The sequence below is a fragment of the Equus asinus genome, chromosome 14 (genome assembly GCF_041296235.1).
Source record: "Equus asinus isolate D_3611 breed Donkey chromosome 14, EquAss-T2T_v2, whole genome shotgun sequence".
Lineage (NCBI taxonomy): Eukaryota > Metazoa > Chordata > Mammalia > Perissodactyla > Equidae > Equus > Equus asinus.
Genome location: NC_091803.1, coordinates 39467441 through 39484490, shown reverse-complemented (window position 1 = coordinate 39484490; position 17050 = coordinate 39467441). Strand labels below are relative to the sequence as shown.

The 17050-nt window shown below is 51.1% G+C and overlaps 1 protein-coding gene across 10 annotated transcripts in view; it reads left to right on the top strand.

Moving 5' to 3' along the window:
• Positions 1 to 17050, top strand: part of SNX29 (sorting nexin 29) — a 577711-nt gene that overhangs the window by 480313 nt on the left and 80348 nt on the right. The gene's annotated exons all lie outside the window — the stretch shown is intronic.

Here is a 17050-nt window from a genome sequence, read left to right as displayed (position 1 = left end):
GAAATAATTTAGCTCAAAAGTATATTGAGGCGGAAGAGTTGGATAAGGAAGACAGAGGAAGGAGTATCTTTTGCCTTATTTTAACTTTTTCGGGAAGACAGAGCTTTTTTTTTTTTTTTTTTTTTTTACACGGGGCTTCTTTTTATTTGAATGGTATTTTCATAACACTCTCTTACAGGTTTCTTCCCAAGAAAGAAACTCAGAATTGCCAATTATATTTAAATAGAAATAAATTGTCAGCTGAACCAGAGAGGTAGAAAGGCTTAGGGCGCCGTGGAGAAAGATTTATGTGCTTCTTCCTCTCGACTGAATGATCGGTGCTCCCAGGCAAGGGGCCAACCCGGTGAGGGGAGAGGAGCATTGCGTCTGCTGGTGGTCATCTTCTCTCTCCCTGGATGAGGCCTGAGCTGGTCTGGAATGATGCAGCAAGGGCACGCAGCTGCTGGAAAACATTGGAAAACCCTCAGTACCATCCATGCGGCTCTCCCACCAGCGAGCCTTCAGACTGTACTCAGATCTGCCCTCTTCCAAGAACGGTTTAAAATCGTTTCTCCAGAAAGTTCCAACACTATTAAATATTCAACCAAAGCTGTCAGAAACCTGCCTTTGGCCCCAGAGATAAATGGAGTTCTCTTTTTAGATCATCTTTAAATTTGCAGGATTTCCCCCGAACGGTATGGCTGCTTTAAATTTGTGGCTCCCGGCCCTAGCTTGCACGTCGGATCCCATGGCACACCGCTGAATAATATGGAGGCCAAGCCCTGCCTAGCGCAGTGTCGCATGGCTCTCTGGAGCTGGGCCTGGGCATCGGTATATTTTTTTGAGTTTCACAGATGATTCTAAAGTACCTCCAGGGTTCAGAACTGTGCTTTAAAAGGCTAGAACATCTTCTAGTGCTGGAGTCAGACTTGGGTCTGGACATCAACTCAGCCACCTACGGTGCCACCTGGGTCCCGTTGCCTTCTCTCTGAGCTTCAGAACAGTAGGAGGGTGCACCGCCAACCTCACAGGTGGTTTATGAAGGCTGGGTAAGACAACTCCTTTGAGGGGGCAGCCGACTCGGTAATTGTGTCCTTGCCACCTCTTACACCTAAGCAGGGACCCCGGCTTCCTTTGCGTGCCATGGAATATCACACAGACTTTGGAGTCACACTTCTGGGTCCTCATCCCAGCTGGGCAACACGGGACAAGCCATTTGACTCTTCTGAGCCTCTCATCTGAAAGGTGGGCTCATTATACCCAACACGCACAGAGCTTCTGTGAGGATTCAACAAATCGAGCCCCTTCCAGGCAGAGTAAGTGCTCAGTAATGCAGCTCCTGCTGCTCTGCTTAACGTCCTGACCCGGGTCTGTTTCTCTCGAGGAGGCTGTGAGTCAGGGATTGGATCAATATTTTGGGCTTTGCAGGGCCCTTGGTTTCTGCAGCTACTCAACTCCGCCATTGCAGTGTGAAAGCACAATAGACAATACAGAACTGAATGGGTGGGCCTGTGTTCCGATGAAACTATTTACAAAAACAGGCAGACCCCGTGGTTTGCCAACCCCTGCTCCAAGCTGATCCATGGTTTAGCTTCAGCCGCTGCAAGCCAGGAAGGGGATGTTTTTGTTGATCAAATTGTATGGAAAGGGAGCAACCCCAAGATGAGGAGGAGAGTGGAGTGCTTAAGGAGGATTTGGACTGCCAGGAGCCCAACACCAGCTCCACCACCTATGTGCTCTTTGCCTTTGGCCAGTTAACCTCTCTGTGCCTAAGCTTCCTCATCTGAAAAAGGGGGTACCAACAGGACCGCCCCTCTGGCTTTGTGTGGGTTTAATGAGTGAATACATATACAGCAGCGAGGACAGGGCTGGCACACAGCAAGCACAATGTATTTGTCAGCTGTTATGATTCAAGTGTTGAGGAGAGACGCCTTGGTCCGAGTGATGGCTCACCATTGTGCCTCAGGGATCTTGCTGGAGAATGACCGGTGAGGTGGCCATTCATTCCTCAAGGGTGTGCTGGGCACACAGGGCAGCCCCAGGTCCTGCCCTCATGGGGCTTGGAGTCTCGTAGGGGAGACCAGAAAAGCAAAAACCAGACAGACAGATGAAATTACTACAAAGGAGGGATGTACCAAAAAAGGATATTTACAAGGGGAGGGGTTATATCACCGCATTGGAGGGAACCTCCCCAAGTTAAGATGTAAATTCATGGCGAGCAAGGATTTAGCCATCACCTGAGGAGCCTCCCTGGTGGAGGGAGCACGGCCTTGTCAGCAGGCTGTGAGGAGCATGGAGTTCACTCCGCAGGCAGCCCCTGAAGGGCTGTGATCAGGGGAGTGGGATGTGATCAACTTTGTTTTAAGAAGCCGTGTCACCCTGCTTCGAGGTGATAATTCTCTGCGTTAGCTCTCTTCCCCCAGAACCGCTGCCTAGTTCCAGCTCGGCCTTGAGTCTGCAGGCTGTGGAGGCCTTGGACATCTGGCTTACAGCTCTGGGGTCTTCCTGGGGGTTTTCGAATCCTTAGTCGGTGCACAACTGCAGTGCTTTCCAGTGGCCATGCTAGAGGACGGGGACTCGGGAATACGGAGGGAGATTCTTCACGACCCCTGCTGCCTGGAGCAGCCCACCCAGGCCGCGGAGGAAGGGGAAGTCAAGAGAGCAGGCAGACACAGCTGGGAAACTCAGTGCCCGGGAGGGTGCTGCAGTCCCCCCAGAGCTCGCTGGAGAAGGTTGTAGAGTGAACGGGTTATAAGCAGCTCGAGTCACCGAGGAACAGAGCGGACAAGCTCCTGCTGGTTGAGCCTGCGGCGGGCCGGCTGAGTCTCGCTGCGGATAGCTTATGCCAGGCGGAGCTCAGAGATCCGTGGGGACCTCTACGAAGCAGCTTAGGGGCTCTTTTGTGCGAGGTTTTGTTCTTTATTTGTTTTTATTAAGTGGGTGATGTGTGGATGAGTTCAAACGAGCGATTATACAGAACAGAACGTGCCGTGGCCCCTCGCCCCGTCCCCCGGTCTCCGCATTTACACACGCTTTTATGTGCACTTGCGCACGCTCCACATTTGCGGTTTAGTTTTTAATAAGAAGAGGATCCTACCCTTTGTTCTGTAAACTGTTGTTTCCACTTAATTGTGTCTTGACGTTTCTGCGCCAGTGCACACTGGTGTGTTTCATCCTCTGATGGCAGGACAGCGCTGCTTTTTACAAATGTGCTGTTGTGTATTTACTGACACTCCTATCCAGGGCAGGTAGGTTGTTTCCAAGCTTCCTGATCAGAACCTATGCAGCCTTGAACATCCTTGCACACACAAGTGTTCACGAGGCACGCCTAGAAGTGGAGTTCCTGAGTCAAAGGGTTGGGATCCGTATATTTATGTGTGTACTCACACGCGCGCACACACACAGCTCCCTCAGTTTTCCTAGAAGCTTTCACCATTTTGTACATCTACCAACTGCATGCCCGCTCATTCCTCAGCGTCCCCACCAGTGCTTGCTAACAGCCATCGTTTACCTTCTGCCAGTTTGCATTGTCCTGACGACTCGAGAGGATAACTGTCTCTGCAGGTGTTATGTACCCTCTAAGCCTCGTTCGTTCATCCCATCAGTCTTCAGTGAGCACACGCTCTCTGGGTGCTGGCGGTTACGGCCATGAACAAGACCGGCCTCACTGTAACATCCGGAATGACAGATGTGCGGAGTAGGGCAGACAGAAGTAGGGATGAAGGGGCAGCAAGGCAGGCCGCACTGAGAACAGAGGAGGAAAGGCCGGAAGGAGGTGAGGGAGAGAACTGGGCAGACAGCCTTTCTTGATCTGGGGCCAAAGAGAGCAGTAACTGCAAAGGCCCGGGGGCAGGAGTGTACCCAGCGCCTGCTGAGGAGCCTCAAGGCTAGAGTGGAGTGAGGAAGAGGAGGGGTGGGAGGAGGTGATGGCAGGAGGAGGGATGGCCGGGTAGAGTCCTATAAGGATTTTACTCCAAAACAGCTGGGAAACTTGCAGGGTTTGGAGCAAGAGAGCCACGACCTGGCTTGTTTTTTCAGCTGGATCGCTCAGTGCTGGATGAGACCTGGACAGGGGAGAGCAGGTGGGGGGAATTCAGGCCAGAGATGATGGTGTCTGGGGCCAGGAGGTCACCTGCTAAGAGCGAGAACTCTGTCTGCTCCTGGGCACCAAGTAAGGCCTCAATAAACACCAGAATTCCTGGAAGCCCTGTGGATCTCTCCTGTGCCGCGCTCACCGTGTCCCTTCCCTGCGCGTCTATTGGGCTGTCAGCCTTCCTAGGTGCTTTGCAGGGGCCCTTGACACAGTCTGGACACCCCCTGCATTATCGGCTCCTCCCACTCTGTCCCTGGGCAAGGGAGTCGCGTCTCAGTCTTTTCCTTTACGTATTTTTGCAGTTGGTGTTAAGTCTGTTCACTTTACACCAACTTGTAATCCCACCTTTTTGCTTCTCTTTGCTTTTTGCTCACTGCACCCATCCTGTCACAAGCACTGTAGCTTTGAGCTGATGGGACAGATCTGGGTGATGCTTTGATGGGGTTACTTTTCTTGTTAACAATCTCATAAAAGTACTATTATCTCCACTTTCTGGGAGAGGAGTGAATATGGACTATTACTTGTTTTCTCAAAGCCAACCTTAGAGGCCTTAAATGGCTTTCTCACAGTCACACAGCCAGTATGTTGCAGAGTCTGGAATCCCACCCGGGGCTTTCTGATTCCAAGGCCTGTGTTCTGGCATAACACACTGCCTCCCCCTCTTAGCTGGGCACATCCAGGGTACTGGCAGACCGGGAAGATAAGGTCCAATGTGGACAAGCTTAGCATCTGCGGTCACTTTGACTTCACTCAAATGGTTGAGTGTACCAGATATATTTCTGGGCACTGGGAATACAGTGGGGAAGGTGACACTTCAGAGAGTGCCATGATAGCACATGACTGGAGGTGACTTTTGAGACCTGCAGCACAAGGAGGACCTAAGAGCAATTCTGGCAGCCACTGTACACTGGAGGAGGTGAGGCTGGAATCATAGCCTCGGTGCGGATTTGATTCTGAGTGCAGTGGGAAGCCATGAGGTTGGGAAATGGATGAGCTTTGCACGAGTTGTAGAAGAATCAAGTGGAAGCAGGGAGCCCACTTGGGAATCTATTGTGAGTCCAGGCAAGAAGTGATGGCGGCTGGACCTGAGATGGTCACAGTGGGGACGGAGAGAAGTGAAGAACTGGGCACAGATCTAGAGGTGGAACCCAAAGGGCATATTGATGGACTAGTTATGGAATGTGAGGGAAGGGGAGAAACCAAGATGATACATCAGGTTCTGGTTTGAGCACCGGGGTGGGAAGTCACATCATTTACTAAAGTGGAGAAGACCAGAGAAGGAACAAAAGTTTGGGGAAAATCAGAATTTCCGTTTTGGATACGTTCAAGATAGAGATGCCTACTAAACATCCAAGCGGAAATGCGAAAACGCCCGTGGGGTACATTGACTCTGGAGCTCCAGCAGGAAGTTAGGGCTGAATTGTCGATATGGGAATCTTTGGCGTTTGGATATACGTGAAGCCATTTGACTGGATGAGGTTACACCTAGGGACTGCACACAGGGAAGAGTAGGGAAGCAAGCCCTTGGACCCACCGTGATTTAGTGGCAAAGAAGCACTTAGAGGTCAGGAGGAACATGAGAAGAGGTGGAGTCATCGAAGCCAAAGGAAGGATCGTCATCCATGTCAGATGCTATTGAGTGGTCAAGGTGGCCATGACAACATGGACGTGGCCAGAGAGGCTTGAGGCCAAGGGAGGACTTTAAGATAAGAAATACCAGAACATGGTTGCAGTGAAGGAAGTGTGCAGGAGAGGGCAGGACAGGTACAGAGCAACGTTCTTGAGAAAATCCCGAGGGAACAGCCCCAGGGCCTGCTGAGGGATTGGCCTTAACTACTGCTTGGTTTAACCAGGGTTGGCTGGGTGATGTGATGGGGGGAACCTCAAGGGAGTGGGCAGTGGTTACCATGGAGATGGGATGAGGTCTGACCTGTAAGAAGGAAAGAGGGCTGAGAGTGGGTCAGTGGCAGGATTCAGGGCGTAGGGGTCTTGATGAGCTGGTGGAGGGTGGTATTAGAGAGAGTGAGCAGAAGCATCATCCAGCCACTTTTCAGAAGAGCCTTTCAGGTGACAGTCCCAACCTAGCTGATGTGTAGACCTTCTGAAATGTCAGCCCGAGTCAGTTTGGGAAGCCCTGGGACACCCACTTTGGGGAACGAGGAGCTGTAATTGAAGAGACGCCCAGCCAGGTCCCCGTGCAGCCCCATCAGCATGAGGGCCATTTGTACCAATCGGAGTCCCATCCAGCATGGTTTGTCGCCATGGAATAATTAGAGCCGATGTCTCAGTGCACCAGCAGGCAGCACACTGTTCTCATGGATTTATGCCATCCTTCCTGGCAAACCAGACCAAATGCATCTTTCCTTTTCTCAATAATGTAATTTACCCCAGGGATACACAAGCTGTGCCTTCACTTTTGGAGCCCCCATCCACCTGTCACTTCCTACACCTTCCCCTCCAGCTCAGCCACTCCCAATCTAATCTCCAAACACAAGTGAAACTGGTTCTCACTTTCCATCCAATTAGTCATCGCGCCCTGGGGACGTGCTCTCTTCAGCACCCTTGTACCCTTATCCCCATCCCTGCTCCATTCCCATTGCCCCGGCTTGGTTCTGACCTCAGGATCTTTCAGGGGGCCCACATCAGCCCCACAACAAGGTTCCTTGTCTCTGGGGCTCGTCTCTGTCCCTATCGCTCCTGGCTCCGCTGGGTAAGCTTTAGAAGCTGTACATCTGAAGGAGGCTCCCACCCGCAGGCCACTGTCAGGCCCCGCCAGCCTCTCCGGCCGTCAGAGTCCTCACTGACAGCCAGCATGCCCCATATTGTCTTATTTCATCTCATAGCCCCATTTTTCAGATAGTGATAATAGATTGAGACTTTGCTTAGGACAAAGCTAACCTAATCACAAAAGCCATTCAAGAAATTTCTTAAATAGATGATTATATAGGAGACACACAGATAGGAGAAAGCATGAAAAGGCTCGCTTGAGGCAAGTACATTCACAGAATTGCAGAGTCTTCCCAGAACCCTTTCGGCCTTCTTTTTTTGTTGTTGCAAATACTGCCTATCGTCTGCCGCTTCGCCCAGAGGATGAGAAGGACTTGCTCTAGTCAGACAGGCCTGGGCTTGCATCCTGCTCTATCACATCGGAGGCAGGTGACATCCCACACAAGTGCCTGCACCTCTGGAAGCCACACTGGGCGGTACCTTCTTGCGTTTGCCCACGTAAAACTGAGTTCTCACGTCCCCTGGTTGATGGGAGGGAGAACTGACAAGATAATGGCGCTGGGCCTGGGCCCTGCCCCTGCCCCACAGCAAGCGCCACTGACCATGACCTGGTCCAGTGACACGACAGCACTGCCACTGCCGTTCTCCAGGCTATCTTGCCAACATCTGTAGCATTCCCAAGAACAGAATGCCTTGATTTAAAAGAATGTCAGATTTCACAGCACGTTTATCCAGTAAGTAACCATTTTCATCTTGAAAGATTCACTATAAGAAATACACATAGAAAATGACCGGAAAAAATATATACTGCCGTGCTAACAGTGGTCATCCAAGAAGGGCAGGATTGAAGCTATTTCTGGTCCCTTCTTCACACATTTATGTATTCGTTCCTTTTTTATTAATGAGCCTGTATCACTCCTTTTTAACTTTTTTTTTTTTTTTAGTGAAAAGAGCATTCTCTACATGCCTTCTACTTTCCCTTTTTACCACCATTGAACTTGTGCTTATGGACCAGTAAGTACCTGTCGGGAGCTTGGAGTAGAAAAGATTAAAGCTAAGATGTTAGAAACCTACCAGCAAACCTATCAGAGCACTATTGAAAGCACGCTCCAGAGGTCGCTCTGGCTGGCTGTCACCCGTACTGCTCGGAAAGCAGCACCAGCAGCCTGGTCTCGGGCCCGCTTGTGGCCCCTTGCTGACTGCGAGGTCTCCTCGTGTCGTCTGCTTGTGGGATCTGGGGTCAGGCTGCACATTCCAGCCCAGTCTCCCCTCCTGACTTCACTGTGGGGCCTCGGGCAAGTGACCCTCTTTCCTTTAACATCCACATCTGTAAAACTGAAATGGCCATCACAGCACTCCTTCACAAGGCTAGTATAGATTATATGCGAATTGGTGTAATTTTGAGCCCAGATTTGACAAGCAGTGATTTTCTTTAATCCATCAAACGTAATTAAATCAACAAGTGCCTTTTGGGGTCAGGAACTGTGGGGATCCAAAGAAGAACTGGACGCAGTCCTACCTTCAGGGAAGCCTTGGTACTGCCAGAGCCATTTTTGGGTCAGGTGTGGATGGTGAAACTCTTGGGAGGCAGGACAAACCAAGGGACAGGAGCAGAGGAAATGCTGCAGACGCCCCCTTCCACAAATCCTTGAGACGCGGCTCCCAGAGAGAAACCCTACAGACGTTAGCAGAGTGGCAGCGCGTGGCAGGGGTGCATCCCCACAGGGCCCGTCGTGGGGGCCTGAGCCCTGAGGCAGGCCTACCAGCAGATTCAAAGGCTGTTTAACCTGGTGCACCTTGACCCACGACCCCCTCCCAGCCCGCAGATCTGAGGGCACGAGATGCAGGGGGCAGGACTTCCCCACGGTTTGTACATCCTGAAGGTGGAACTGTGCTCCGGACTCCTGCAGACACAGACTTCATCAGGGAGCCAGGTCTCAGAGGACAGTGGTCACAACTTCAGCAAAACATGGCTCGGTCCCAACTGTGTTCCAGAGTCCAGCCCAGCGGCAGGCAGGGCCCGTGCGAAGCCACCCTCCAAGATCTGGAAGGCAGCTGCCGGCGGGTGGAATACTGACCAGCCCTCCAAGGCCAGTTTATAAGTGAAATGAAAAGCCGATCTCCCCCAGGGGCCATTTTCACTGAGGAGTGGTGCAGCCCGTTGGATCAATTTCACACGTGCTGGGGCCTGAGATACCAGGCGCTGTGCCCCAGAAGCTCATTAAAAAGAACAGCCACCCCTGGGGCTCCAGGCAGGGCCCGCCTACACAGACACAGACGCCTTTGCGCCTTGATGGTAGCCAGCAGGGGAGAGATTGATGAGACCAGTGAGCTTCTGAAAGGAATGCCGAGCTGACATCTCGGGAATGGGGGACCCGACGTGGGGGTGCTCCCTGCCTCGTCCCTGCAGGAGAGGGGAGGAGGAGGAAAGATGGGGACATTGGCACTGTCTCCTGGTTCAGTTCTCAGGAGACTGTTTCTCCCATTGCCTCCCAGCTGAGGGCCTGGGCCAGGTTCCAGCTGAGCGCCAGGTGCAAAGTGTCAGCCATGGTTAAGACATGTCCCCAGAGAGCTCCTCATCTTTGTGACAGGGAGTTCCTCCAGCCTAGGGAGGCTGGCATCTCGTGGGTTTGGGGAAGGAAACCGCTGCTTCATTTTCTCCCTTGTTTCCTGTGCATTGGTTTGACTGGGTCCCTAAGACCGGCCCCTCATAGACCCAGAAATTGCTCCAACAGCACCAGATCCAAGGGACAGGACTCAGTTAGGACTGGGGACAGTTTTCTCAGTGGGAGAGTGAGCCATGCTGGAGATGGCCAAAGCTCAGAAGCAGGGGAAGGGGAGGGACATTTCCTAACCTGCCTCTGGTGCCGTGCTCTGTCCCAGCGTGGGACACACCATCCCTCGGCTTTGTCACAAACCTTGCCAGAGGCGATCCTGTGATATCCTGCCTCCTTTTTTTTGGGTACCATTTTTTAAAAAAGCTTTATTGAGATACAATTTACCCATTTAAAGTGTATGCAAACCAACAGTTTTCAGTACGTTCATACATATGCACAACCCTAACCAAAGTCAATTTTAGTTCATCTTCATCACTTCCAAAAAAAAAAAGAGAAAACAACCCATCCCTCGCCCTACTCCCCAAGCAACCACACATTTACGCTGTCTCTCTCGAGGCTTTCACACAAGTGGACTCCTGGAGCATGTGGACTTTTCAGTCTGTGTCTTTCCCTCGGCACAGTATTTTCAAGGTTCGTCCATGCTGTAGCGCACGGAGGAGGTACCATCTTACCTCTGCCGCCCGGGCCTGAGAATTAAACTGACATGAAACAGATTCACAGTAGAAAGTCCGCAGACTTAGCTAAGTGTTACGTGGCACAGGAATCCTATAAGGAGGTGGCAAAACCTGTCTGCTTTTATATGAGGTTGAACAAAGAGAGGCAATTGTGGGAAAGTAACTCAACTACGTGGGGAGGCTGAAGGAAGACCATTATTTTAGTAAGATCTGTTTGTACAGAATTTTCTCGTCCTTGATGATAAGAATGTTACTTTCTCTGTGGTACAGGAAGGCCATCTTTCGCATGGGAATTTCATCCCCTGCTTTTAAGAAAAAGAAGGAAGATCAGAGTGTTTTCCTTACGTTTGCTGTTTTCAAGTGCCTTTAACCCAAAATAGTGTGGCAGAGTGGCATTTTTGGGGGTGGTGTATTCTGCCACCCCTCACATGTATCAGAGCTTTATTCCTTTTATGGCTAAATAATATCTCCTTGTGTGATAGACCTCATTTTGTTCATCCATTCCACTGGTAGACATTTGAGTTGTTTACACTTTTTGGCCATTATGTTTTCGTTTCTCTTAGGTATGTACCTAGAAGTAGAATGCCGGGTCGGATGGTAACTGTTCAGTCATTTGAGGAACTGCCAGATGTTTTCCAAAGCAGCTGCACCATTTAAAGTTCCCACCGGCAGTGTAAGAGAGTTCTCATTTCTCCACGTCCTCACCAACACTTATCTGTGTTCGATAGCAGCCGTCCTGGTGGGCGTGAAGTGCTATCTCATGGTGCTTTTCATTTGCATTCCCTGATAACTAATAACGTTGAGCATCTTTTTTCATGTGCTTCCTGGTCATTTGTATATCGTCCCTGGAGAAATGTCTATTCAGATCCTTTGCTCACTTTTTTAACTGAGTTACTTGCCTTTTTACTGTGCTCCCCTCTTATGGGTGAGGAGTCGGAGCCCAAGGAGTGTCAGTGACCTGTCCAGGGCGCCCAGCTGGTCAATGATAGAGTTGCAGATTTTTGTCCATGGCCCCTGCTGTTTCCACTAAGGGAAGGAGACAGTGTCACTGTCTCCTGGGAGACCCGGAATGGATGAGAGGTGCTCATTCATGCTGAAAAAAGCAGAGATTTAAAAAGACTGCCTTTTTCAGCCAAGCTTGAGATGGAGGTATAATTTATACGTGGTGAAAGTTGCCCTTTTTATTATACAGTTTTGTGAGTTTGACAAAAGCATGGAGTCGTGTAACCGCCACCACCATCGAGGTACAGAACAAGCCCTTCACCCCCCAGAATTCCCTGGTGGCCCTCTGTAGTCAACCCCTGGCATCCACTGCTCTGTCTCCTGTCCCTATAGTTTTGCCTTTTCTGGAACGTCATATGAGTGGCATCAGGGTGTAGCCCGTGAGCCTGGCTTCTTCCACGGGACATGACGCCTTTGCGATTTGTCCAACGTGCTAGGAATGTGCATTCTGAGAGCTTTCACCCAGTATGTAGGGTGGCAAAGCAACCTGTGGGGCTACATAGGAAGAGTCTTTAAAATGTTTTAACTTGCATGAAACCCATGTTTATGGATAGTCTTACATAGACCAAAGTAACCTAAAAATAAAGGTATTTAAAGAAAAACCTTGAATATTATATGGGGAATATACAGATATGGGAGAAAAATATTGAAAGCATAAAAGATGATAAAGACGGAAACACTGCTGTATGTTCTCATCACAGCTCTGGGCAGGGTAACCCAGGGCCTCAGCAATGGTTACTTTCCGTGACAAAGATGCTGTGATCCTGAGAATCATACCGCCAAATTGGCCTCTTCCTTCATCACTGACCCTGGGCACCAGAGGAGCTTCAAGGTCATCCAGACCAGTGGCTTTCCAAGTCCTGTTTGTGGTCTGGAGCCCATTCCAGAATGTTCTCCAAGTGAGAAAAAGGATAACAAATGTAGCAAGATCTCCCCCAACCTAAGGGCACTACACTTACAGAAGTGGCTTTTATTCTGAGATCATGTCCTTTGTCGTTACTATTATGTCAACATCAGTGACGTGCAAACGGGTGGTGGCTGGATTGTGGAACATATATTACATCAAGAGTCACTGGGCAGGTGTAGCAATCGACTTCAGCTGGTGACATTACCAGTCCGTGGAGTAGGCCCAGTGATGGGGAGAGCACTACCCAAGTCTGAAAAGCATCGAGTTTTGTTGCCAACAAAAAGTTGAATCATCCCACCATCTGCTGAGTGGGTCTACACCTTTGGGAAGTGGATTAGTAGAACTCAGGGACCACGCATGTCTGATCATCTCGTGGCCTTCCTGGCCCATTCACTGCCCTGCAGACTCATCTTTCTCCTCTTGGAGCTTTTCTCGGCTCAGGCCCCTCCCCTGTCCCCCATCCCTCCCTGCAACGTCCCCCAGTGTGTCTATGGCTTTAGTTGGTCATTCATTTTCCCCTCCCACCCCCACCCACACCCCTGGTCTGAGCAACTGGGAGGTAGAAGCTGAATCTCCCATTTTGCTCTCCGTAGAGCCTAGCACAGGGTCTGGCCCCAGCTGTGGAAACCAGAGGTCACTCACAGGCTTGATCTTCAGTCCAGAATGTCCAAGATTTTCTCAGCCTTCTTCGCTGACAAATCCTAAGGCCAGAATGCCCACCTGTTTGCTTGCTGCCTTTTCTTTCTTCATGCTGTCTGAAAACATCCTTGCCAAATACCCATCTCTCCCCTCTCTCTGGAGCTTTTTAGGGCCCCTGATAAGACACGAGACCTCCCTCTGCCGTATCAAGACCAGGCGGGCTCTGGTCTGCAAATCCAAGACACTGATCTTGCTCCAGAAGGACTAGGCCGGTCTCTAGGGTGGTTCCTTCCGCTGCCTCCCAGCCCCATCCCCCAGGTCAGACAGACAGAGGAGTTGTGCTGGGAACAGGAGGAATGGGAGGTTCGGGAAGTTACTGTATGTTTGTAGTTTGGTGTACTGGATGCCTCTGCAGTCAGTTCCTAAGATTTAGCGTGCGAGACTGTCTGCCACTTACCTTCTTCCTCGAGCTGTCTCAGGGCCTTGAAAGAGCCCCATCCATTCCTAACTGTAGCAGACTCAGTCGATGTGTGTTGGATGATGTATCATCCCCATTTCACAGATCGCAATACTGAGTCTTGGGGAAGTTATGGATCTTCTTCCAAGGTCATGAAGGAACCTACGTTTTCTGACTCTGAATGTGGAGTTGAGCCCATTACCACCCCCAGCCTTTGGAAGTCCATTCTTAAGGTGGAGATGGGCCTCTTCCTGCCACCTAGACTCCCATTTCCTTGTCTGCAAAACTGGGATGGACACAGCCCCCACATTGCAACAGAGTCAGGAGGATCAGGAATGTAGTTGTACCTTGCTTGTGCCCAGCCCAGAGCCCCAAGCCCACTTTATCATAAAAACACAGACACGCTGGAAAAGAGACTGAACTTGTTTCTCAGTGGCCTGGTTTCTCTCAACGGGGCCGGGTGAGAAACGGCACTGTCCCTCCTTAGGTCGCTCTGGCACTCTAGGCAGGGAGTGGGCAGCTAACGAGGGCTGAGAGAGGTGAGCACTCCATCCTGAGGACACAGATGTGGGATGGAACAGGAGGCTGCGGCTGCAGCAGGGGCTCAAGTGAGCCTTGGTTCACGGAAAAGTCAGTGGCCCTTATTTAAGCCTGTCCTCGTCAATGGGAGGCCTTCCCGCTTCCCTGGACACTGCCATGCACAGCCCTGGGGCACACATGGCCTGGGCCCCACTCCCTCCTAGCAGGAAGGCCCAGGGAACATCCCAGGTCTGCTCCCTCTCTCCATCCACTGCAGCCCCTTCTCCTCCCAGTTGACGCATACCCCCAATGGCGTGCCTTCAGATTCCACCATCAAACTGTACAAAATTGCCAATATTATACTCCTTAATTTGTTTAACCCACCTCTGTCCTCTGAACACATGTTAAGTGCATCCTACCATGTTGCTGACCGTAGGAACGATGTTGTACAGATCTCCAGGACTTACTCACCTGAAACATTCTATCTGGTGATTAGTAACTCCCCACCCCGCCTCCCCTCAGCCTCTAACCATCTTCATTCCAGTCTTTGATCCTATGTGTGTGACTGTTTTAGATACCTCACATAAGTGGAATCATCCAATATTTGCCCTTCCATTACTGGTTTAATTCACTTAGCATAATGTCCTCACCGTTTATCCATGTTGTCACTTGTGTCAGAATTTCCTTCTTTTTTAAGGCTGAATAGTATTCCACTGTATGTATATACCATATTTCTTTACCCATCCCTGAAGATTTAGGTTATTTCTACAACTTGTCTGTTGGAAATAGTGCTTCTGATCGCCCTTCCAGATCCTGATTTCAGTTCTTTTGGACAAGTAGCCAGAAGTGGGATTGCTAGATCTTCAGGTAGTTCCATTTTTGAGGAACCTTCATACTATTTTCCGTAACGGCTGTGGCATTTTACATTCCCACCAACAGTGTGCAAGGCCTCCAAGCTCTTCCCTTCCTCGCCAGCACTGGGTGTCTGGGTTTTTTGATAGCACCTCCCACCTGTCAGGATGGCTGTTATCTCATCGTGGTTTTGATTTGCATTTCTCCTATTAAAAAATGGACTGAGGTCTTGAATAGACACTCTCCAAAGACGACATGCAAATGGCCAGCAGGCCTCTGAAACGAGATGGTTTCTGACCTGCAAAAATAACAGTTTTGTGTGGTTCAGCCATACAGAGAAGCCAGTCACTCCCAGCTGAGCTCTTCAGCGCACCCAGACCTGCTGACCCGGCTGCCTTTGCATCCGTTCCCCCATCCAAATGACTGGAGCCTCCTGCTCCAGCTGGATCTGCTACAGACATCGTCCGCTCGGCTTGTCCCCAGCTAACCTCATCCCCAGTGGCCTCCACCTGCCGCCCTCCTGGGTTTACAGGGATTACTGCCGCAGCCTCGGCCCCAGTCCCACCCAGCACGTCCTCCCAACCACCAGTACGGCTCAGCTCACTGCCACAGCTCACCGTGGCCTTTAGGATGAAGCTGTCCCTGACCCTGGCACACCCAAGCCGGCTCCAGCTCTGAGGGACTGTCACCAAGCCCCTGGTGTTCCACCTGCACTCACCTCAGCCACAGCAGCGCCTCTCACAGAGTCCCCAGGTGCCAGGCAGGGGCATTTGACAGACATCATCTCACTGATTTCTCACTACACCCCCAAGGTAAATGCTGCCTACTAGGAAGATGACATAGCTGGGTCACGTCTGCTAGGCTCCAAGGCCACCAGTTCCACCACAGGGCCCTCTGCCTTCACACTTGCTGGTCTTCAAATCTATGTGGCCCTTTTCACAGCCAACTATCCAACTTACTCCTGCTCAGCCTTCATGTCTCCTCCTCCTGCAGGAAGCCCTCCCTGACCACCCTGATGACCAAATCTGGTTCCCTGCTCAGAACACCTGGTGTTTACCCCATCAGGGCACCCCCCATACTTCACTGTAATCGTCTGCCCTGTGGGATCCTCAAACTCATATTAACCCCTGTACCCCTCAATACCTAGCATGATGTCAGGCAACATAGCTCACATTTTTTTTTGAGTGGTTATTCTAGCCAGCCGTTGTTCTAGGCACTTTATCCACATAACGCTCAAAACAACCCTGCCTTTATTCTATCCTGGAAGCCAAGGGTCACGGAGGGCTCGCCTAAAGAAATGCAGCTGGTTAGTGGCTCTCCATGGGGTTGGCTCCTGAGTCCTGAGCACAGCACTGTGAGGGCATTTGAGCATTGTCCGCCCATGCAGATGAGGAAATGAGGCTCAGAGACAGCAAGGGGCACAGCACGGTGGCAGGACCAGGACTGAACGGGGCATCCTGGCTTGGAGCCCCAGCCCTAAACCCCAAGCTCGCTGCCTCTCCACCTGGTAGGTGCTGTTTGATGAACAAAACGAAGGAGGCGCATCCTGGCCCTGCTGACTTGAGCTCCCCCTCTAAGAGCCACTAACCTCCCCGGCCCAACAGCCTCTGGTCATCCTGGCCTCGAATGTCATACGCAGTGATGGCAGCAGCCATAGGCTTAGGGGCAGCCAGTGGGACCCTGCATCCTGACCAGGGTGAGGGGAGGCAGTCGGTGAGGGCGTTGCTTTAAAATGACATTTACCTCCAAGTCCGCCTGCACCGTGAGAGCAAAGATTCTTTCCAGCATCTCCTACCCATCCTCTAAGGGGGAGTCAGTGACAAAGGCTGTTGGCAATGCTGGCGTTTCGACAGAAGAGAGGGACGTGTCTGCTTCGGGCCCGCGGCCCAACACCGTTCTGAAGGAGGGCCTCCCAGTGAAGCAGGCAGAGCGGCCCAGAAACGACTAGGAGCAGCCCCGGCTCTGTTCAGGGTCCCGGGTTCCCTTTCCCTCCGTGCACACGGCAGAGTGCACCCTCACTCCCAAGGGAGAAGGTAATAAGTAAAGGAATTTTTCATTTTATTATCTTATTGAGATGTCGCCCTGAACTCGAAACAAGGGACATCTCCCTGCGCAGTCCAGTGGCCGCGTCCCTGCAAAGGCATGACGATCGATCACGGTAAGCGGAGCCACTCCTGAGATGAGGGGAGGAAGGGGGCTATCCAGGGACCCCTCGGAGGGCCCATTTCTCTTTGAACTTGGCTCATTCCCTAACTCATCCGGACCGGGCTCGGGACAGCCGGCTGTGGACAAGCCTGGGTCTGCCACTCACGCGCTGGGTGGCCGTGGTGGCCCCAGCCTACACGCCCAGCTGTAGACGGGTGCTGTCAGAGTCCGGCAGGGCCCTGGCACTGAGCCTGATGCCACAGTGACATTCAGAACACGAGAACTAGCTTTAATCTTTGTCAGGTTTGATTTTTAAAAGCATTTTCAACCAGGGAGATATTTATGGTAGAAATTTTTTCTTATTTCCCATTTATATTTTCTGCCAGCTGTAGTCTCACCATTTAGAGATAATTATCGTTCAGTTACCAAGTCTTGTTG